This window comes from Equus asinus, chromosome 13 (assembly GCF_041296235.1).
Source record: "Equus asinus isolate D_3611 breed Donkey chromosome 13, EquAss-T2T_v2, whole genome shotgun sequence".
In the NCBI taxonomy this organism is placed as follows: domain Eukaryota; kingdom Metazoa; phylum Chordata; class Mammalia; order Perissodactyla; family Equidae; genus Equus; species Equus asinus.
The window spans coordinates 8468559-8492266 of record NC_091802.1 but is presented as its reverse complement, the minus strand read 5'-3'; the positions used below and the strand labels follow the sequence as shown (position 1 = coordinate 8492266).

The following is a 23708-nucleotide window of genomic DNA, read 5'->3' as shown; positions in this document are numbered from 1 at the left end:
ATAAACCCTCCAGCTAATTCTGATGCAAGCTCAAGTTTGAGAACGACTGTCATAAAGAATTAAGATACATAATTAAAACATGCTTCTTAATATATGACCTCACCCAAGTAGATAGATGCAAAAGCTACATGATTTCAGTATCGTGTCCTCAAAGGATAGCTCAGCTGATATTGCCTTGTAATGGAGTTCTGTACCAGGCATGAAGCTTCGTTAAATTGTAAGGAGCTAAACATAAACTGCTGAGAAATTGAAGCCATCCATTTACTACTGAACCTCAGAAAAATACCTCCCCAGTGTACAAACCATTATTTGCCCATTGATCAAGGCAGGTGGGATGTGGTGGAGGGCTGATGATTAATTCAGATGGTTCTTACTGGAAGAGCTCAGCTGTCTTCCTTGCTCACAGCTGCCTTATTGAAACTATGATATTAAACTGTGAAAATTCTGAAAGCTAATTCAACCAACTGACTTTAATCACCCAGGGTGATAGGACGCGCTGAAAGACTATAAAGACTGGGGCTTCGGTCAAATTCAAATGTTATTGCTTTTGGCTGGGGCCATTGCAAGACTCACAGAGAAGTGGAACAGACATAGTGTGATCTTTAAAATTAGTTACAAAGATCAAAATATAAATAAGCTGGAGTGACTTTGTGAGCATAAAAATTTATCCTTTTAGAAATAATTAATTTGATAAAATTACTCATTAGACCCATGCATTGTGGTGTCATTATAGCTTCAGTGTCTAAAATAACTTTAGCTCTTCTTTTTGAAGAAGCCAGTACAAATTCTAAAAGTCGTGCACCTAATTAGGTCAGACAATAACTAACTTGCTTTTCAAATACTATTCTATGGAGAATACTAGTGATAATTACCCTCTCAAAAAAAAATCGGACATGGGTTCACATGCAAGATTAAAGATTAAATAGGAGGTCTTCAAACTCAAGAGCATCCATAGTTCCAAGTTAATGGAGCTATTGTTCAACATTGTCTTTTTTTAGTAACTGACAATGTCATGTGTCTGTTTGAGAAAGTAGGAGCTCTTAGGATATCATCCCAACCACGTATGGATAACATCATAAAGGATCAGAGTTCCAGGCCCCCCTTGGGGGACACCACCACAACTTACCTGGGTAGACCATTGGCATGCCCTAATGTGTTGCTTCTGATACACCTATCTTTGGTCGTTTTCCTTTCCCTGAGTCCGAAGGCACCAAGATGAAAGGTTTATATGGTACTGGAAGCAAAGTGGTAAGAGGTCATAAGGCTCACAGAATTCTTTGCGTTGGTGGAAGGGGTCAGCTCTCCTCATCCCCTTTCATTGGCAGTAGACACAAGCTGCGGCTTAAGATCCAGATGCCTTTCCTCCTCCCAGAAGTCTAAGAACTGTCCCTCATTCTTAGGCCCCTCATTAAACCAGCCTTGATTCCCTAAAGCTGCAGGCTATAGAGTCAGGCTCTAGCAAGGAGGAATAACTCAAGTTGCCTCTGACCTCACCTTTTCAGTTTTAATACCCCCATCCACAATGGTCAGAGGAAGTTAGATGAGTTTCCCCAATTCCCTGAAGCAATATCAATTCTTGAACATCACTTTGTGTTAGCAGGTTCCTCACTACGTCTTCTTTCGTTCTCATAACAATTCTACAAGTTAGGTGTTATGATCTCTCTGGTGCAGGTGAGGAAAAGGAAGCTTAGAGAGATTAAGTGCCTTGTCCAATTTAGCACAGCCATTAAGTAGCAGAGCTAGGATTTGAGCTTGGGTCCAGTAACAGTTAAGGTTAGAGTAAGCTCTACCTCTGAAGTCCAGCTTCTGCCCTGGCCCTTGTTATGAAAGTGGCGACCCCAATAAACTGCCCTCCAATAACCTGGCTGACTGGTAATATGAAAGTTTTGCAGGTGGATGCTAACCAGTCTTCCTTGGTCCATCTCTTAGGTCTAGGACACCCTTGCATCCACTCTTCCAGTCTGGTTGGCTCCAGGAATAGTTTAGGAGGTAGTGGCTGTCAATTTGTGGCCCCTGGACCTGCATCAGTGTCACCTATGAAGAAGTTAGAAATGCAGATTATCAGGCCCCACCCCAGAGCTACTTAATCAGAAACTCTGGGGGTGAGGCCCAGCCATCTGGCTTTTAACAAGTTCTCCAGGTGGTTCTCGTGCATGTGCAAGGTCTGAGAACCATCAGTCTGTTGTATTCTTTGGTGTAGACTGAAACAGGGAAACAGATTAAATTTGGTCTAGTTAATCTCTCCTATTCTCTCTCTCACTAATTTCCTGTCTTTCATATATTTTAAAATTTCTTACATTGGCTTTGAAGCCCCTCATATTGGTTTTTGGTTTGGCAAAATCACTTCTAATTCACTGAGGTTATCATGGACCCCCCCCCAAACTCAACATGGAGAACCTCTCCATCTAGGGAGACAACACCTGTCTCCTCACCTTGCCAGGTGATTAGGATTTTCTTCTTGGTACCTGGAGTTTTACTCACCACACACATGCACCCAGGATTCCAGTGGGTGTGTTCAAATGGTCTCCAGGCTCTCTGGGATGCAGTGACTTAAAAAAAATAAAAAGAACTCTGCCTCTCCCTTCCATTTTCTCTAATTACTGAATACCTACCATTTTATGATTCCGTCTTGAAAATGGAATGTGATCTTCTTTTAGTTTTCTTTCCTCCCCAGGATATTTGGAGAAGATAAGAGAAAGGTTGTCTTTGAATATGTGAGGCTGTTGCTTATTATCAGCAAGTTGTGGTGGAAAAGATGAGCTTTGGGGATCTACGGAACTGGGTTTAAATATCTTTTCCACTTGACCAGCTTTGAGGCCTTGGAAAAAAATCACTTAAAATCTCTGAACTTTGATTTTTTCATCTTTAATATGGAGAAAATAATAGCGCAGAGGCCTGTCATGAGAATGATGTGATGAATGAGAGTGAGGTGCCTAGCGCAGTGCTTGGCGTGTGTGAGAACTCAATAAATAACAGCCCTCTTGTTGTAGAGAATGAACTGGTCTTCTTCCTCAGGAGTAGAGGTGTGGAAGCCACCAGGTAAAGGTGGTATATGTTCCTCAAGGACCACATTTATATCATAGGAAGAAATAGAAATATGATTTCTCTATTAAGACAAACCAAGATTTTGTTGAGTCTCCCCTACATGTTTTTGAATTTTTAAGATAAAGCGTGATTTTGAAGACAGTTTAGACTTCATAAACGTGCTTTGTTGCTTTGTATTCTGTCTGTACCACCAGCCCCACTCCCTGTGTATTGCATGCATTTCCTTTACTCCTAGGCAGACTTCACAGGAACAATCTGGAAAGTAGGACTGTGAGCAATGGGTGAAAATAAGTAGACAGATAATGGTTTAACTGGAAGTAGTTACTTTCTGACAATTAGAGGGAGGCTGCATGGTAATGAGGAGCCTTCCAGAGATGCCATAAAAGGTTTTGTTGGGGGAAGGCAGGGCTTGGTGACTCCTCACGTCCTTCCCAACCATGAGAGCCTGTGGGTCTGATTCCCATCCACTTGGCTCCCTCCACTCACAGGTCTGCAGATAGGCACTAGTGCATATATCAAGGACTGAGTAAATGAATGAATGAATGAACTTTGATCGTGTATCCCTCAGGCCACTATCTCCTTCCACTATGCATCCTATACCTGCCATCACTGATCACCCTAACTCCAGTCAGACTTTCAGTAACCTCCCCTTTTCAACTGGGAGTGTGTTGAGCTGCAAGTTACAGAAAACCTCCCTTAAACCAAGAGGAATTTATTTACCTCACAAGGCGAGAAGGCTGTGCTCTCCCTCATGGTTGCTTGATGGCTGGAAAATTCTAGCTGTCACATTGTCCAGGCATTCAAAGGCAGAAGAGTGAGGACAGAGGGAGAGTAATACCACCGGATGCCCCCCCCAATCCTGTCTCTGTACCACTTCTCTACTGCTGCTTAACAGATGATCCTAAAACTAGGGCATTTATTTAACTAACAATTTATTTAACTAACATCCACGTGGGAGGCAGTTTGGGCTGGCTTAGCCAGGGAGTTCTTTTGTCTGTGGGGTTTTCTCATGTGTATGCATTGGGCTGAGGTCAGCAGGCGGATCAGCCTGTGTGGATGGGGCGCCTGGTCACGTGTCTGTCATCATCCTGAAGGCTTCCCGGGGCTTCTTCTGGCCAGCTGCCCAGCAGCGTTTCCAGGAGAGGGCAGGAGCATGCTAGGCCTCTTGAATCCTGACCCCAGAACTGGTCCAACATCACTTTGTCTCATTCTGTTGGCCAAAGCAAGGCCAGTTCAGCTTCAAGAGCTGAAAAAACAGACCCCCATCTCCTGATGGGAGTAGCTGCAAAGTCACAATGTGAAGAGATGTGCATACTGGGAGGGCCGGAGGATGGAGGCCATCCACCTACCACAGACTCGTTAGCCAAAACTGAAACTGGCAAAGTAAGGGCTTTTTCCTTTCTTTTTCTTCTTTCCTTCCTACCCCATCCTCCTCTACCTTCCCTTCCAACCCCCCCACCCCCACCCCCACCCCGCTCCTCCTCTTCCTTCTCTTTCTTTTTTTGTAAGCTTTACCAGACCCTATAATAAAGACAGGTCAGGAAAAAGGGTGTTGGGATAAACCACTTTGTACTACTCACCATATCATTTAACCCTCATCCTTGACTTTGCTAAAAAAGTTCTTGGACCAGCATCCCTATTAGACTGTCAGAAACCTCAGTGCTGATGCAGCTCCTATTGGCATGTTCCTGGAAGCACTCATTTTGACCCACGCAGCCCTCAGAAGGGCACTGGGTTCCTGTGGACGTTGAAGGAGGGTGAGTGATACAGAAAATATGCCTCTTTTCTTTCCCCGCCACTCCCCACCATTGAAATGTCAGTCAGCGCAAACTCTTGCAAAGTCTCTCTAAGTACAGAAGGGCCGCCCTGCTGCCCTGCCGTTCTCCCCACTCTCCCCAGAAACGCCCTCTGGGAGGAGGTGTGAAAGGAGACCTTCGGAAACCTGCATATAATAATAACTCTCCCTACGGATTTTTACTTGAAAGCCAAATGATTTGTAAATGGCATATAGGTAAATATCAGTCTGGATGCAGAAGCTTGCTGGCTACATTGGCGTGTCAGTGGCTATATGTATACCTTGAGGATAAAGAAGGTTATTCTTCACAAAAGAGAAAAACAATGAATAAACTCATAATCTGAAGTTCACAGCGTAACAGTGAGCATTTATTGAACACTTATGTTCCTGGTAGCATACTAAGCATTTTACATAATCTCCTTTAATCCTCAAAAAATCTAAAGGAGTAGGAAATATCCCCATTTTACATATGATGAAACTGAGGCACAGTTAGGTTAGGTAATTATGAGTAAGCCCAGAAAATAATTTATGCTTTATAAATGTCAGCCGACAGTCTTGGCCAACTGAGCCCGTGCCCTATGTGAGAGCCGAAGCAACTAAAACTCAAATGAATGTACAGTTACTTACGGGCGCTAATGACCATGGTGTCATTTAATGAAGTAGAAGATATTGCTTAAGCCCAACAATTATTGGTAGTTTTAAAGGCTGTAGACAAGATCTTTATTAATGAAGTTATTCATTAGCTATGTCATTTATGTGTATTAAACTACAGTTACAGGTCTGGAGTTTGTTGTGAGGTTTGCTATTTTTGTTTATTGTTGTTTGTTGTTTTTGTACTATAGGATTTTGGTATTAGCCAACAGATTAGTGTTTCCCAAACTGTGTTCCCCAGAGTACTAACAGCTAATTCTGTTTTGTGTTCATAGTTGTCCCATGAACAAAAAGGGTCCCAAATAAATTTGTAAAATGTAGGGTTCATTAACATTGAAGGTTCATTTGTCTACCGTAAAACTTATTGGAGCCTTTTATATATGGTAATCTGCATTGTGGATCTCCAAGAGATCAGTCTATTCTGCTTTGTTGGCCATACCTACGGGACAATGAGAAATACTGACTATTTGATTGCTAGTCAATCTGATCTCATTGTGGTTGGCCAGAGTTCATAAATGTCAGCAGAACTGTATATATCTCCAGTTGCACTCATAAATATCAAAATGTTTCATTTTTGAAAATTATTTTCTTCCCATTCTTCTAAACATTCTTTTCATTTTGAGTGAAAATTACCTTGCTTTTAAAGATTTAGGATTTCCCATGTTTGTTTATGTAAAGGCCAACAAAAAACATAATTTATGTTGGCTTTTAAATAGCAAACAGAAAGCATTCATTATGTTCTTGATGTATATTGACTATGTGCAAAAGTATGCTGCATCCCCACTTGGATATTTAGATTTCTGGTGCCAAATTCAAGAGAGACATAAGACTGAATGTGGGAGGAAACTAACATTTTTGGAGTGTTTGCTTTCTGTAGGTCATTTTCATGTCTCACTTAATCCTTTCTTAACCCTTTGAGATAGTTATTTGTGTCTTCACTTTACAAATACAAAACCTGCATTTCATATAAATCAAACTATTTAAGTTGACACAGATAATAAGCAAAAGAGTTAGGGTTTGAGCTCAAATCTGCCTGACTCTAAAACATATATTCTATTTATTATGAAAAAAAGAATTAAAATAAATTAAAAAGCTACCGTTTGAAAACAGATTTGATTGGCAAACTCATAATAACAACAGTAACAACAATGGTCACATTACTCCGACGTGACAGAACAGGCTAAAAGAGGGCGTGATCAGTATCCATTAAACCACAAAGAGCGACTAAGAAACTAATCTAGTCTGTTCTCTAGATTCAAAAATTAGGGGCTGGTTTAAAGCTTGACTAGGGTTATTTTCAGAAAGATCAAACTATTAATTAACAAAATAGGTAATAAAGTTATTAACTATAGTACCACAACAAGAGGGTTTATTCTAAAAACATAAAGTAGGTTGAAGAATTAAGTGGATACATTATTGAATAGTTTGTGTTTAGAACTTTCGATTGCAAGATTATGTAAGACAACTATGCTCACTCACAATGCGCCCTTTGGTACAGCCCGATGACCAGCTAGACAGTCTGTTCAGGGAAATGGCATTGTAGATTCGCCTTGGATGTTGATGATCACAGTTGAGACCCTATGGGATAGATCTGGCCCTTCACAGACTGGGGGCCAGTTGGAGACGTAACCTTCACTCAGGTTAGGGTTTAGCTAGATGCTTTGTATCCTCTTCTAAGCAAAGTCACTGCTGGCATTTTGGTCATGGCAGGAACAGAGCTTCTGGAATTTGAGCTACAGTTTGAGCATTTATGAAGCAAAGTGATGAAGAGATCACAGGTCAGGATGGGTGTTTCCATCTGAATAAATTCAGCCTCTGTTATTATCAGGGGAGAGATCTAAGAACTAGCTTGGTCAGTTTTAAGGGAAAGGCAACAAGGAGGAATCGTGAAGAAGCAGACATCAGCGTATCTTGTAAGCAGGGATACATGTGGAATGCAGGCCAATGCACCCCTCCTGAACCCTCAAACTTCAAAACAAACAAATGCCTTCCAAATGTTGGAAGTAGAACTGAATAAGTCCAAAGTATCACCAAAAAAATGTGAAATGTAAGCCATGGTTCTTTATACTCTGTGACAGTGTATTTTTTTTTTCTTTTAAATCGTTATGATGTTTTTAAAAAAATCTGTGAATATCTTGGTGTCCAAGTAATGATGATAGATCATTTGTATGATCTATGCTTGGTTGGGATGTTCTCTCTCAGTTCCATATGGGGTAAGATCTTTTATCCTGATGGTTATTTTATTGGTATCGTTCTTCTTCGTTCCATCTTGTTGTATAAGAGACGTCTCTATTCCACATTTTCTCTTGCCTCCCCTTCTCAACCATATCCCTCCCCTTATTTCTTTGTTCTTTTTTCTTCTCCCCGCCCCCAACACTCACACACACACACACACACACACACACACACACATGTTCTTTGGCTTGATCCATGGCTCCACCATTTAATGGCTATGTGATACTCGACAAGTCTCCTAGCGTATCTTGGAGGCTATTTCCTCATATACAAAAGAGAAGTAATAACTGCGCTGCCCGCCTCACTTGGCAAACTGTAAAGTGCTATCCAAATATAAGTTTTTTGTTGTGATTATTATTGCCCTATGCCCACGTTTCCCACTATAGCATAAGCCTGGCCCTGGTTGAGGCTGTCAGTCATTTTGCTTGTTGAAAAGGCTGATGGGGAAGGAAGAGTGCCTCTTCCTCCACCCCCCAGCCTACTGTCACCATCACAGTCTTGGATTTATGATGGATTTGCTCTTTTCCCTTTCAGCTACTTGAGTCTTGTTTATCTGGTCAGTGAAGATCATTTCTTTTCTATTCCATTTTCATCTGCTCAGCAGTGACTACTAATTGGGGCACTGCCTGTCTTTCCATTCCTCTGTTCACCTGCCTTTCTCCCTCCCTACCAGAATAGGGGAGGCTTCCAGGAATGTCAAGGGATGCGATTAAGTCATGAGGTTTAACAAGAAGAGAGGGCAGGAGAGACAGGAACTAAGAAAGGAATCCTGTTAGGACAATTTGGAGGATATTGGGTCATTCCAGAGCAGATTCTCCATTGTTATCATAAATTCACTCAAGAGTTATGATTAAATCACTGGTATAATTAGATGACCTTGAATGAATCATTAGGGATTTGGGGTGAGGTAGAGACATTTTCATATGGCTCTTGAAAACACCATGCAAAGATTTCTTGAATTCTTTGAATATAGCCAAGAGATTTCTTATTTCTATGCCAAAACTACCTGTAAAAATAAGTAGCAAAAAATGTAACCTATAAATTTAATTAAAAAGCATTCCTTTGCAGGGAGGGGGCATGGTGTAATGGAAATGGCACTGAGCTAGAACTCAGATCTGTCTTTTCATTCCATGTCTGCTACCTTGTCCCTGGGTGACCTTAAACAGTAATAACGATTGTACAGTGTTCTTCAGGTTAGAATGCACTTTCATGCTCATCATCTCATTTGAACCTGGATATAGTTCCACTGGTGACATAAGAGAAGCACATGGACATTCAACTGGGCAAAAGTCCTGCCCTATCAGGACTGGTTATGTGTCATTGAGCAAGCCATTTACCCTTGTCATCTTCATTTGTTTCCATCCATATAATATGGATGATAAAGCATTCCCATATGGCTATTTTGAGGATGATATAAGGCCATATGTATTTAAGTACTATGCAAGGTCCAAAGAATCACACAGCAGTTTGTGGGATATTAGGAGCAAGGTAAGAATTTTAGACCTTCTGCTTGTAGAATTTTGGTTGAAAGCAACAGAAACTAACTCTGTATGTTAAGCAGAGAAGGAGTGTATTGGAATGATATCACATGGCTCACAGATTCAGTAGCAAAGCTGAAGATCCAGGCTCGGAAACTATCCAAAAATCAATGGAAAGTAGGGGCCAGAACTGTACTGCAAAATGCCACAGGAAGAGTGTCATTGGCACTGCTATTGCTACAACTGGCCCTATGGCTACTACCACTGGCCCCAGAAGGAGCTGACACTGCCACCACCCAAATGAATTCTAAATGGTCACTTGCCTTATAGCATCGTCTGCTCTAGATTCAAAGTCCTAGATGGAACCAGTTGATTGGCTAAGATTAGCTTGCATTCTGGTTCCCAGGATGCTGAGAGAGGGCATACCTAACCCTCCTCAACTTCCATAGTAGGAGGCAGGATTCTGTCTCTTATCTCTCCTGGGATTTCTTGCCATGTAGCAAGGGTGTTCAGAAGTCAATTTCAGGCCCATTTGGGTTAAATGACCTACTCAAATTATTGCTGGCAGGTCTACATCCCATGTCTTCTTATTCCTGGTCTCCTAGACCTTTTCACCATTTTGTGTTTCCTCATATAAATGTGTTCAGTCTTTTAATGAATATTGGATCTTTCCCATATACTACGCCCTGTGATGGGATTCCTCTAGCTCTCCTATTTTGAGATCTCATGATTAAATGTTGCCATGTAGCATTTTCCTGGTGATAAAACACTGTGTTAAGAACATTGTTTTCATGACGAAATTTTAGAAAGCCTTATTTAAAATGAAGAGTACTATCAGAAGTGTCTTGCAGATTCAGCAGAGAGGCATGGCTGGAAAAGATAATTTGCTCAACAAGAAAGAGGTAATAACAGCACCAGGGGGATTTCTCAGGCCCCATCAATGTCCACTGTTAAATTTCATTATATAAGCTGCAGACAGGGTTGTACAAGTCAAGGACTTATAGCCTATAACATGAATCTAGAAGTTGACTCACTTCAGCACTGCCTAGATGTTATACTGCCAGCTATCTCCACTTTGCCTGTATCCAGCACCAAGATGCAATAGGCCATGAGGTAGAAAGAATGGAAGCTTTGAGAGCCTGTTCAGGGTTGATAGCCATATAAAAAAAAAAAACAATGGAAGGAATGTACCTTTTACTTGCAAGGGCTTTTTGCCTTCCCTCCATTGTTGCCTGATTAGAAACAAACAGAAGGGTTACAGATTCAGTAAGATGGCAAATGAATATCTTATCCCGAGTTCCCTAGAAAATGGACTTGAGGCAAAGTCTTAGGTGTTAACAGTATATAAAGGAATACAATTCCAGGGGGAAAACTGGAGTGTGGAAAAAACAGGAGTGAGTCAGGAAAAGCAGGAGAGAAAATTTAAGGGATTATATCACAGCTTTTATAACAAGTACAGTTGACTGCTCAGTCTCTAAGGCCGTCTTCAGAAAGGCCACCTGAAAACACTGCATGTTTTAATAGTCCATCTCAGAGGAGGAAGGGAGAAGAATTTTTGTGCTAGCTCTTATCTCTCTTTGGTCAAACGTATCCCATGTGACATAACTCTCCTGTACTTCTGGGTTTATCTCCTAGGCCCTCCAGTAGCCACCTAGGAATCCAGACCCCTGGCACCTAGGAAGGTAGCATCCATGGCACAAGCTACAATACTTGGGCTGAGCCTGTGATAGAAGGGAGCCAGAAGCACTCTCCATCTTTCCACCTGCAGCCTTGCTGGGCCAGCTGGGCAAGTCATTGCATTCATCAAAGGGCCCCACAGTCTCATGCCTCAGTAGCAACAGGAAATCCCAAGAATGAGAGGCAAGAGTCATGCACAGCAAGGCACAAGACATGCCTGTGAGTGACATGAGGGACCTAGAGCAGTCACTGCAGAGAGAGACCCTAGTCAATGAAACAAGTGGAACACCATGAAGGAGGGCATAGAGATGAAAACATTCCTTTTGCACCTATAAGAAAGCATTTGGGCCAGATCTTCATGGAGGCTCACCAGTATCATCAACAGAAAAACATGACCAAGGGTATGAAGAGGTAAATAAACTGGGTTAGGTACACTAAGATAACCTGAAAACTCTTTCACTATAGACATCAAAAATTGCTTGATAGAGTACAAATAAATTAAAATGCATGGCTGGACTCAAAAGGAAGAAGGGGAAATCACTGGTTCCAGAAAAAAAGAAGAAATTAAAACCAGATTGGTAAATGTATGGGCTGGTTTTGGAGCTATTCTTGGAGGATGGAAAGGAGTGTTTTTTTTCATGCCAATAACCTATGACATTGGATTTTTTTTCTCCCACATAGAAAAAGGACACCAACCTTAGGCCTGAGCAAAGTGAAAAGCATAGACTCAGGACCCTGAAAAAACTGCATCCTTAGTACAACTAGGAAAAAATATATACCCATCATTACAAGGCAGTGACAAGGAAGTATTTCTCTCACTGCTTGCATTTGGTCAGGTAAAAAAGTTTCTCCTGAAAAATAAAAACCAAGACTGCATTTATTAGAGGTCTGAGGTCTGATTTTATACTGCCGGAGGGTACAGGGAACCATCAACATAAAAATATATCATAAAACATGTGAACACTGATGCTCCTAGGGACAGTGATACTCCTAGGGTGCTGAATAGAAGCAAAAACAGAAATACAGTGGAAAGGCAAACCACAGGATTTCTGAAGGAAAAAGGAATAGTCCTCAACAGATCAGCTCACCATACAGCCAGGCAAATTATCTGATAATTAGACTTCCGGAACTTGACAGAGCAATCTGAAAAAGAATATAAAAAGTGTACTTAAAATTATTGAAAATGTAAAGAAAAGAATTCATCCTACTAGTAAAAGATAAACTCTTATGAAAAAAGAACAGGAAACTTTGAAAAAGAACAAAATACAACTTCTAGACATGGAAAAAGTAGTAACTGAGATTAAAAAGAAAAATCCCAGTGGATAGGTTAAATAATGGATTAAACACCACCAAAGAGAGAATTAGTAGATTGGAAAATAATTTAGGGAAATTTACACAGAATAAAAAGCAGAGGGAAAGTATAAAAGGGAAGAATTAGGCTAACTAGTTTAAAATGTGTAGATCCCACATATAACTAAAATGTTATATGTTACAGAAAAAAAAAATATTCAGAGAATATGGGAGAAACCATATTTGAATAGATAATGGTAAAAAGTTTTCCAACATTGATGAATGACCTGAATGCATGCATTCAAGAAACGCGGTGACTTTTCAAGCAGGTTAAATAATCAAAATCCAAAATCACAGTTAACGTTTTACAGCAGATAGAAATTGATGACAGGTTCCTTACACAGGAACAAATTTGAACTGGCAGAAGACTGCACAACATACACAGCTGTGCCAGGTGATGCTGTGATGAAACGACGTCATCATCATCTTAGGAGTCTATAAGGAGCTAAACTATCATTCAGGAGTTAAGACAAAATAAATATATTTTTGCACAGATAAAGACTAAGAAATCTACCTCTATCAACATAAATAAACCTGAAAACACAGTACTGAGTGAGAAAAGCAAGCTCCAGCAGGATGTGTACAATATTATTGATATAAAATTTAAAGTTCAACGCTGTATCTACTGTTCATGTACTTAAAGTACAAAGCAATATTGAGGAAAGTACAACCACATTTAAGATAGTAGTTACTGCTGGGTAGGTTGGATGGGATTGAGAGTCCATTCCAATCTAATTGGAAATAAGTGACAAAGAGAACTGGGTGTCAAATCTAGGACCTGCTCCCACTTCTGTCACTAAGCAACTATGGGAACCCATGCACGGAATTCCCCTCCCTGACTCTCAGTTTCCTCATCTTTTAATTAATGGGATTGGAGCTAGTTAATTAACAAGATCCTTTCCATTTCCAGCATTCTTTTGTTCCACTTCCCTTGACTTTTCAGATGGCTACATTTTCAGGCATGAAAATGGCTTTCACTGATGCAGCTGTATTAGTAAAGACTCCTTTGGTTTCAAGTGATGTGGAATTCAGCCCAAACTGGCTTAAGGAAAGTGAAAAATTACTGTTTTATGTAAGATGAAAGACTAAAGTTGGGTCTAGCTTTAGGCACAGCTCTATTTAAGGCCTCAAAAATACTATCATGTGCCTGAGTTATTGTTTTAATCTTCTATAGTGTGTCTTTAGTTACACTGGTCTCCTTCTCAGCTATCATGTGATGAGCTGGATGGTGGTTGTAGCCAGATGGTGATGGTAGCTCAAGCCCTTCAATCCTCTCAGTTTTCTGTACTGCCAGAAAACCAAAATCTCTTTCCTTGAAGTCCCAGTAAAACACTCACTGTGTCTCATCAGCTTTGATAGAGATCTAAGCCCAACACTGAGCCGCTCATTATAGGCAGGAGAGGGCTGTGTGCTGATCAACTTGAGTTCTGAACATGCTCCCAATCTGGAGTGGGCACAGTCTCACTGCAGCCAGATGGACTCAGAGTAGGGGAAGACTGTCATTTCCTAGACAGAAACAAGGATGTGGTCACCAGAAGGAGGAGGAATGGATATTGGATGGCAAAAACAAAGGTCCACTACATGTAACCCACAAAATTACAGGAGTGATTTCCCAATAAGCACCATCTAAGAATTTTAGTCTCTTTTTATACGGAATGACAAAAGGTGAGAGGGAAATCTTAAAAGTGAAGAGCATTCTAAGCGTAAAAAGGGACCATGCAAAGACACACCCATATTGGCCCCCAAATTATAGTGTTCATGAATGAGGCAGGGGCTTATTTACCTTGAAAGGTGTAGTTTTAGGATCAGTCAAATGAGTTCTAATTAGAATGACAGGAAAGTATGGCCATGAGATGTGCACCAAAAATAAAAATGAAAACTAAGTGGTTTCAGAAGGCGTATGTCAGTTTGTGGAAGATAGAGCCTGACATCTTACCAAGAGATGACTGGGGCAGGGCACACACCTCTGGAGAATGGTACTATGTAAGGCAAGTGACAGCTTTGCCTGAAGTGCCTCTGTCACTAGAACATGAGTTTGCACATCATTTATCTTCACAGCACTGCAAGAAAAAAATTATATTTATTTTTGAACCATTCTCAAAACTTAATAAATGTAAATAGACAAAAACAATAATTTAGAATAAAAATAAGTATGTTTACACATAATAGGTGCATAGTAAATGTTTGTTGGATGCGAGTCCCATACAGTTAAATAATCCTGAAAATGGGGGAGAGTAAAACATGGGGAAGCAGGGGAGGGTTGGAGAAGCTTTTCTCTATCCTCCCATCCTTATCTGTTGACCCAGATATTCTAGATCTTCCACCTTCATCTTACCTCCTCCATCTTCCTTTTCCACACAACCTCTGTCCAGAAGCCAACATCAAAACCATGTTGCAATCATGCATCGACTCCCTGCAACGGGTACAAAGATACTACCAGAAGCAACCTAGTGTTATGTGTCACAAACTAGGGATGTGCTCGAGAGCCCTGAGGATAGTGCAGAAGTTTCCTAAGACTCCTCTGGGTGCCTTTCAGTCAAAACAGCCAGAAGAACCCACCTCTCACTTCCTTTCCTCTTTGCTTTTCTACTCGTCCTGCCCTCCAGGCCCAGGCTTCATTCTGCCAGTTCCCATCAAACCCAGGCCAGTTCCCATGACACCCCTCAACACTGCATTGGCGAGTCCTGTTCCACTCTAGGCCCTCACTGTTCACAGGCAAATGTCTTCAAGTTAATTAACTAATTAGTTAACTAATCAATTAATTTTAAAGATATTTTCTGCACAACTTGCCTCTCATGGGTTGTGTTCATGACACAACTTACATGAATTATTATGCTAAAAGACTCACTTCCCATCAGAGGTAAGTCATATGAGGACCAATAGGAGGTGAAGGGAACAGAAAACTCCAGTCCACAATGTAAATGAAGCAAAGTAAAACCCCCGATATGAGGTATCCTAGCATGTATTCATGGCACCCTGTTCTTGGGTGGGGGAGATGGAGCAGGACATAAATATAGTTGAATTGAATTGAGTTGGATTGTAGCCATTCACGGCCTGGCTGCCCCTAGTTTACTGATACAGACTGAGTGTAATTGCTGAGACTGGAGTAGTGCTGAGAGCGTGTGGATGTTCAGCAGGACAGACACTCCACCTAGTCAGAGAGCCATGCCGTCTGAGACTAAGGAGAGCTGACGTCTATTGAGTACCGACCCGTTGCCCAGCCACTAGGCTGTGCTCTTTATTTGTAATACTTCGTTTTACCCTCTGACAACCCAAGTACTATCTTATCCCTCATTTACGCCTAAGAAAACTAAAGCACAGAGAGGTGGAATAACGCTCCCACAGGCGCGCAGTTATTACGTAGTGGGACAGAGCCTGACTCCCAGGTAATCTAGCTCCAGAATCTGATTTTGACTACCACACCAAACTGTCTCCTGATAAAAGAACTGGGATAGGGGTAGGAAACAGGCATGTACTCGGTCCTTTGAAACAGCTAAGGCAGGGTTCATCAAGCATGAGGAAGTTTGAGGTCAAGAAAGGCATGTGTGTCCTAGAACAGCCCACTCCAAGCATGGCTGGGCTGCACTTAATGTGAGTGCTGTCCCTGCTTGAAGGAGTGAGGCAAAGTGTGGGCACTGGGTGGTGGCAGCAAGATTGTCTCTTTAGGAAAGAGAAATGTTCTACCCTCTGTGGCTTCCACACCTCGCAGAATGCTTGGCATATAGCTAGTGTTTGTATTAGTTATCAATTGCTGCATAACAAATTAACCCAAAACTTAGAGGCTTAAAATAATGCATATTTATTATCTCACAGTTTCTGTGGGTCAGGTGTCCAGGCCTGGCTTACCCATGTGCCTCTGACCAATGGTTTCCCACAAGACTGACATCTCAGGGTTGGCCAAGGCTAGTCATCTCCAGGCTCAGCTGGGGGAGACCCACTTCCAAGTTCACCCAGTGTTGGTTGGCACGATTCACTTCCTTGTGGGCATTGTCCAGATGCTGCCCTTGGATGCTTGCCCCATGGGCCTCTCCCACAGGGCAACTTGCTTCATCAGAGACATCAAGAGACAGAGCCAGGAGAGAGAAAACCAGCAAAACAGAAGTCACAGTCCTTTGTAACCTAATCCCAGAAGTGACACCCATCATTTCTGTGAGTCGCTGGGTCCAGCCCACATTCAAGGGGAGGGGATTCCAGAAGAGTGTTAATATTGGGGGGTGAGAATCATGGGAGCCATTTCAGAGGGCTTCACCCCACGGTGTTCAAAGCCTATCTGACCATTTGAACTTTGCCCCTCAAAATGCGAATACCACTCAGAACAGTTGCAAAAAAACCCAGTAAACTTATGTCATTATCTGCATTTACTCTTCAGGTCAAAAGTGATTATTAAATCGTGTCCATCAAGATAGTTACCCGTGATCAGGTATTTGAATACGAAGAGGAAGGAAGGGAGCTAAGATTTGTCAGTGCCCTATTGTGTGTGCTAAACACTAGTGGATATCCCAAGGAAGGTGTTATTTCCTCACTTTCCAGTTGAGGAAACTGAGGCTCACAGACTTAAATAATTTGTTAGAGGTCACACAGCCAGCCCTGGTGGTCTAGTGGTTAAGATTCAGGGCTCTCACCACCACAGCCCAGGTTAGCTTCCTGGTGAGGGAACCACAGCACCCATCTGTCACTTGTCATACTGTGACGGCTGCGTGTTGCTGTGATGCTGAAAGCTATGCCACTGGGATTTCAAACACCAATAGGGTCCCCCATGGTGGACAGGTTTCAGCAGAGCTTCCAGACTAAGACAGACTAGGAAGAAGGACCTGGCTGCCCACTTCTGAAAAAGTTGGCCGTGAAAAGCCTGTGAATGGCAGCTGAGCATTGTCCAATGGAGTGCTGGAAGGTGAGAGGATGGTGCAGAAAGAATGGGCAGGGTTCCGCTCTGCTCTCCACAGGGTCGCTAGGAGTTGGAATTGACTTGACAGCACTAATAACAGAAACAAAAGGTCACTCGGCCAGAAAGGGTGGAGTTAAGAGTGCAACTCGAGTTTTCCTGATCCTAAAACCACATTGTCTCCAGTTATCTTAGTCATTAGTGCTGTTTGTCAAAGAGTTCCAGTTCTGCCCACTCAGGGCCAATAGGATGACTGTACTTTCTGGCTTCATGTGATTGCGTGGGGCCCGGAGACTAGTTCTGGCCCAGGTGTTGGCAGTAAAAGCGAAGAGTCTTGCTTCCAGGCCCAGCATGTAATAGCAAGACCCTTCCAGGGCCTCTTCTTCCTCTGCCATGGCACCAGCAAAGTTTGAATCCCTGAGTGACTGTGATGATCAGACCCTCTCATCCCACCCCCGACCAACCCACAGTGGGCACAGAGCATGAACAGGAAATAAACTTTTGTCGTTGGGAGTCACTGACGTTGTAGGGGGAGGGGATTCAAACTCTCCCGGCTGATGCACCACTAAGAGAAGAGAAAGGAGAAGAGAGGGAGGGGCGTGTGGAGGCTGCCCCAGGAGTCGCTCTGGTTCTGTCCTACTGCGGCCTAAGGCCTGGCAGGCACTCGCCTTCGCCTCAGCAACCTGGGCTCCACAGGGTCTGCATCCTGACAGACTTCTGTTTCTGGACACAACTGGATAGAGTAAGGACCAGAGGGACAGATGGCATTACTCCGAGGCAGGGTGTGAATCCCGCCGCCTCATCCAGTCTGAACACTCCTTGCTTTAGAACAGCAAAGAGCACAAATAGAGCAGGAGCATTGTTATCCCTTCCCAGGCCTGTTCCAACACGCAGCACAGCAAGAGGCTTTGGTGGAGACGTAAAAGAGACGTAAGTGGAGCAGCATCCTCACGTCAGGGCAGCTTGTCACCAAGAAGCCGTGGTGGCCGGAATGGGCATTGGCTAAGCCAGTCTCCCTTTAGCTGGGCTAGGGACTGGTTCACACAGGGTTGGGGTGTCAAGACTTGGGATAATGTGGGGAGGGACTGAAGCATAGATTATCATGTATCCCAAGTATCGGCCTCCCACACGTCCTTCCATTGGGAAGGCGGAATTCTCTTCCGTGCTGCCCGAGTCGTCAGCCCCGCAGCTGTTCCTCTGGCTGTCGGCTCCTCTCTGCTGTCCTGCATAGCACTGAGCAGTAGCACCATCTCACAGCTGCTCACCACACAGAGCTCCCAGATGGACGCGATTCCCTTGGGAGGCAGTTGCATCCTCCCCACAGGCAGCAGCAGAGATGCAGCCCCCATTGATGGCTCTGTTTAGTCCACACCCTACCATCACACCGGGTCCCACGGCTGCATCACATTTTGCTCAAAGATCGGGTTATATCACTGAGTCAAAGAAGTAACATTTTCAACTACATACTAAATCTACTTTTTCCCGTGCTGCAAGGAAAACCACCCTTTCTGAGGGAGTGACATGATGGACAGCCTCAGCTCCTAATTTTGCTTCTTTGTCCTCAAGTCCAGGATTTTTCCAGAGTGATTCCTTCTTCAGACTTCTCCTATGAATTTGTACCCACCCTTCAGAAAACCCCACTGCAAGGGCTGATCTCGCCCGAAAGCTCCGTTCCCTCTTCCTCCCCACCCAGCAGTGCATTTCCCTAAGCCTAAATTTCATTCAGTCTACAAACACACCCGGGGCATGGGGCAGGGGGGGACATTAGCACCACCTTCCAAGCTAGATTTAGGTACTTTAAGTAAAAAAAAAAAAATACAGCAAAGCTCTTCCTCAGCCTCGTCTGTGTCTGCGGTTTTCACCCATGACAGCACTGGAAGAATTGTTTCTGTCGCTAGATAAAGTGGAAACATCACTGACCTGTCCAACTGCCACTGCCCCTCATTTTACAGATGTAACAAACTGAGCTCAAGTGCTTTGCCACTGTTAGAGTACCCTTGGGGTATAAGAATCCTGAAAGCAAATTTCCTTGTAAGGAAGAATAAAAAGGGGCTGGCCCAGTGGCATAGTGGTTAAGTTCATATGCTCCACTTCGGCGGCCTGGTGTTCACAGGTTCGGATTCCAGGTGAGGACCTACACACTACTCATCAAGCCATGCTGTGGAGGCATCCCACATACAAAACAGAGGAAGATGGGCACGGATGTTAGCTCAGTGACGGTCTTTCTCAAGCAAAAAGAGGAAGATTGGCAATAGATGTTAGCTCAGGGCCAATTTTCCTCACCAAAAACAAAAGGGATAGTCTTTTCAAAAAGTGATGCAGAAACAACTAGATATTCATAAGGGAAAAACAAATATCAACCCTTGTCTCATAGCGTACAAAAAAAAAAGGAAAGAATAAAAAGATGCAAGCTCACTGTGAAGGTCTGAGTCTTCCATGGGAGTGGACATTGAAAGGTCAGGAAGGAGAAGATAAAGGCCTTGAGGTGGTGGTGAAGGAATGGCTCCTTGAGAAGCTAAGAGAAGGAAAAATAAAAATAGATTTCACACTTCCGTATAGGATGGGTTCTGCTATTGGCTGTGAGCATTTCTCCTGGGACACTAGGTAGGGTGGATGCTTACTCATAGTCAGTGAGAATGGGACAGCTAAATAGATACCCCAAACATTCAATTATCTATAAAGTCTAGTTTGCGGCCCTGATTATTATGCTCAGCCTACGTCACTAAGAGTCCTAAAAAAAAAGGTAGAAGTTGAATGAGGCACAGGGCTGGATGCTACCTGAACCTGGGGCAACTGCATCTGAAATATATGTTCTATATGGGCAGTTATAGAGAAAATTGTATTTGTTATGCTTGTTTAGCTTCAAGCAATGAAAACTGACCCTGCCTACCTTAAGTAGAGAAGGGATTTATTGGAAGGACAATCGGGTAGGTCATAAAAACAAAAGGGAGAAACAACCCAAATGTCCATCAACTGAAGAATGGATAAATAAAACGTACTATATCCATACAATGGAATATTGTTCAGCCACAAAAGGAATGAAGTACTGACGTGTGCTACAACATGGACAAAGCTTGAAAATATGCAAAGGGAAAGAAGCCAGTTACAAAAGACCAGATATTGTATGATTCCATTCATATGAAATGTCCAGAAGAGAGAAATCTATAGAGACAGCAAGTAGATTAGTTGTTGACTAGGACTGGAGAGCTGGGGGGAAATGGAGAGTGACTGCTAATGGGTACAGAATTTCTTCTTGGGGTGTTGAAAATATTCCAAAATTGATTGTGGTGATGATGGCACAACTCTGTGAATATACTACAAATCATTGAATTGTATACATAAATATTGAATTGTATAGTATGTGAATTACAGCTCAAAAAAGCTGTAATATATTTTTTAAAAAGATTACATTGAACATCTTCAAAAACTTGAAAGGGAGAATGAGATCCTGGCTGAGAAATACTCAGGACCCAGGACACTCTAGAGACTGCCTCCCGTGGATTGAATGACCTTCAGCCACTCTTGTCCTCATGTTCGCTTATTCCTCTCGAGATGCAAAGCCCCAGGAGAGCATCTTATTGACTTGTTTGGGGATTTGCAGACTAAACAAGACTACATTGAATGGAAAACAGGTAATTTCCAAAAGGAAATCAAGAGGCTTTAACCAAAGGAGGAAATACAGATGTGAGAGGTCAAAATCAGTGCGCGCTCATTCCAAGTTTGTCCAGAGCCCCGTTTTGTATACCATGAGAGACTCCTTTTGGCATTCTTTTGTCTGATCACTAAGGTCCAGACTTATCACAGCCCAAATATTCTTCCTCCCCAGTGTCCTCACAAGTATTTGCAGCGGTGTCTAATAATGCAAGCCGACCTTGGCCTGAACTCTGCAGCCAGCTGACCACCCCTCCCTCGGTTCCTTTTACAGGTTTATAAGGATAGCATTCTGGTCTTCCTTAGCATAAAGCAGCAGGTGTAACTAGCTTCACGCAAATCCATCTTCAGTTTCTTCACTTACCCCTGTGTCACATCTAGAGTTTTTCCTTACACGCAGGAGAAACTTACGTAAAATACAGTTTCTACATATTATTTAACTGGTACCGAGTACCATTGTCTCCCACATTTAAGAATTTTTCTAGTCTAATACATCACTCTTGTCTCTACCTATCTAGGACATTTAAACAGTCTTTTAACCTGAAATGCAAGGAAATATCCAAGACAGAGGAGGAGGAAGTGAAAACCTCTCACCACATTTCTAAATCTCTCTACCCTAGCCTCCTTCACAAATTTTAAAGATTGAAAACAGTTAAAGGTTGTCGAAAGAGGCACTGTTACGGACTGAATGTTTGTCATGCCACTGAAAGAACACTGAAGCCGTACCTCTCAATGCGATGGTATTTTTTGATGAGGCTTTGGGGAGATAATTAGGGTTAGATGAGGTCATGAGGGCAGGGCCCTGGTCTGATGGGATCAGTGCCCTTGTAAGACACCAGAGAGCTCTCGCTCTGTCTCTCTTCCTCTCCGTCTCTCTCTCTCTATTGCACATGCACACACAAAGAAGAGGTCATGTGAACACAGAGCAAGACGGCGGCCACTTACAAGCCAAGACGAGTGGACTCAGAATGAAACCTACCTTGTCATAACCTTGATCTTGGACTTCCCAGCCTCCAGAACTGTAAGAAAATGAATTCCTGTTATTTAAGCCACCCTGTCTGTGGTATTTTGTTATGGCAGCCTGAACAGGCTAAGATGGGCACCGAATTGTACCTATGTATTTATGTATCCACATGGTCTTCTACAAGCTATTCAGCTATATCATTCTCTTGTAAATGTTAATTGAAAATTACTTATGGATTTCTGACTCTGCTATCATCCCATTCTTTATCAGATCCCCATTATACACTTTCACAGCGTCTCGTATTTCTTCTTGGTTGTACTTATACCTTTTTTTTTTTTTTTTTTTTGGTGAGGAAGATTGTCGCTGAGCTAACATCTTTGCCAATCTTCTGCTATTTTATATGGGATGCCACCACAGCATGGCTTGATGAGCGGTTCTCGGTCAACACCCAGGATCCAAACCCACGAACCCTGGGCCACTGAAGCAAAGTACATGAACTTAACCACTATGCCACTGGGCTGGTCCCATACTTATACCAGTTTGTTTAATGACTTGCTCAATGTCAGTTTATCCTTATAGACTGTAAACCATATGAGGGCAGCACCTCTGTCTGTCCGAACTCTACTCTAGCGTCAGGGCTTATCATAGTAGACACTGAGAAACAGTTGTTGAATGTTTAAACAAATGAATGAATCCTGATGCTCCTGACTATTATGAATTGGTAAGTTCTTTTGCTTGGTTGTTTTAGTAAAAGATTCTCTTTTAGACTTTCAAAGAACCTCATCGAGTTGTAAGATTTTGTCTTCAATTCAGGGATGCCCTATTGGAAATCTGGATTTTCCAACCATAAGGTCAAACTTGTACATGGCTGTCTGCGTCATGGCCACTACCCAACTGAAGCCAAAAGGCCTGGGAGACAAGTCATTAGCCTCTGCTGTGTAACATGTGTGTCACTAAGTAGTAGCTCTCTTAGTTTGTTCCCCTGAGAGCAGAGCCCAAGAGAGGGACTCAGGTTCGGGAAGGTTATTCCAAAGAAGCATCAGTGAGGGTCAAGGAGATGAGAGAAAGGAGAAAAAACCAGCACAAGGTTGTGTTGTCAAAGTTGCTGTTGTAGACAACAGGGGCTTGGTTAACCTGCAACCTTGGAAAGTGCCTGGAATTGTCTCTTAAAGGATAGGACACCAGGTCACTTATCCACCAGCTTTCATCTCTTGTTGGCTGAGGATCATCCCAGACCGATTTATTCCCCATGCTTCCAGGCTGCCATTGGGTGGAGACTAAGAGGATCTCCAGGGGTTTGGAGAAGGCTCCAAGGCAGAAAAGAGAGACACAGTGCCTTCTTGAAGTGGGACACGGTTCCCAACAAGTAGTTCCTTGTAGGGAACTGTCCTCCATAACTGGACCTGAAACCAGACGTGGGAGATCATAAGTGCCTGCTACCGTAGTGAGCCCCAGCTCAGCATTTTTCTTTTGCAGTAACACACTTCCTTCATTCTTCATCTTAGGCTTAAGTTGGTGATAGACTTGTTCTCTATGCCATGAGGACACTTGGCATGGAGGGATGGAACAGTGAGTGGGGCTCATTAGTAGCCAGTTATGAGGACTCCCAAAAAGGAGTAGCAAAACTATCTGTCATTTCTCCTGACTCTCCAAGCAGAGCTCCAAAGGTACATTCCACTCCATGTGCTTGCGTGTCCCGTGTGTTTCTCTCATTCATTTTCCGATTCTGCGAGTCCGTAAGCGTAACAGGTCCTTGTGAGCAGGTGTAGTGGTGGATTTGGTTCGAAGAGCAGCCAGTGCAGCCTGGATCAGGGGAATTTTAACATTGACCCTCTGATGTTGGGGCTGCAGCCACTGTTGCTGCTGATGAAAGTGGAGCTGGTGACGATAATGTTGGAAATAGTGATAAGATGACTCTGGCCTGATGTCACTCATTGTGATGTTTTGAACCTTGGCAGGTTGAGTTAGGATGGATGAGGA

General features: G+C 42.8%; 1 protein-coding gene across 4 annotated transcripts in view; it reads left to right on the top strand.

Moving 5' to 3' along the window:
* The window catches only part of SHISA6 (shisa family member 6), a 286915-nt gene that overhangs the window by 154907 nt on the left and 108300 nt on the right, over positions 1 to 23708 (top strand). The window lies entirely within an intron of this gene.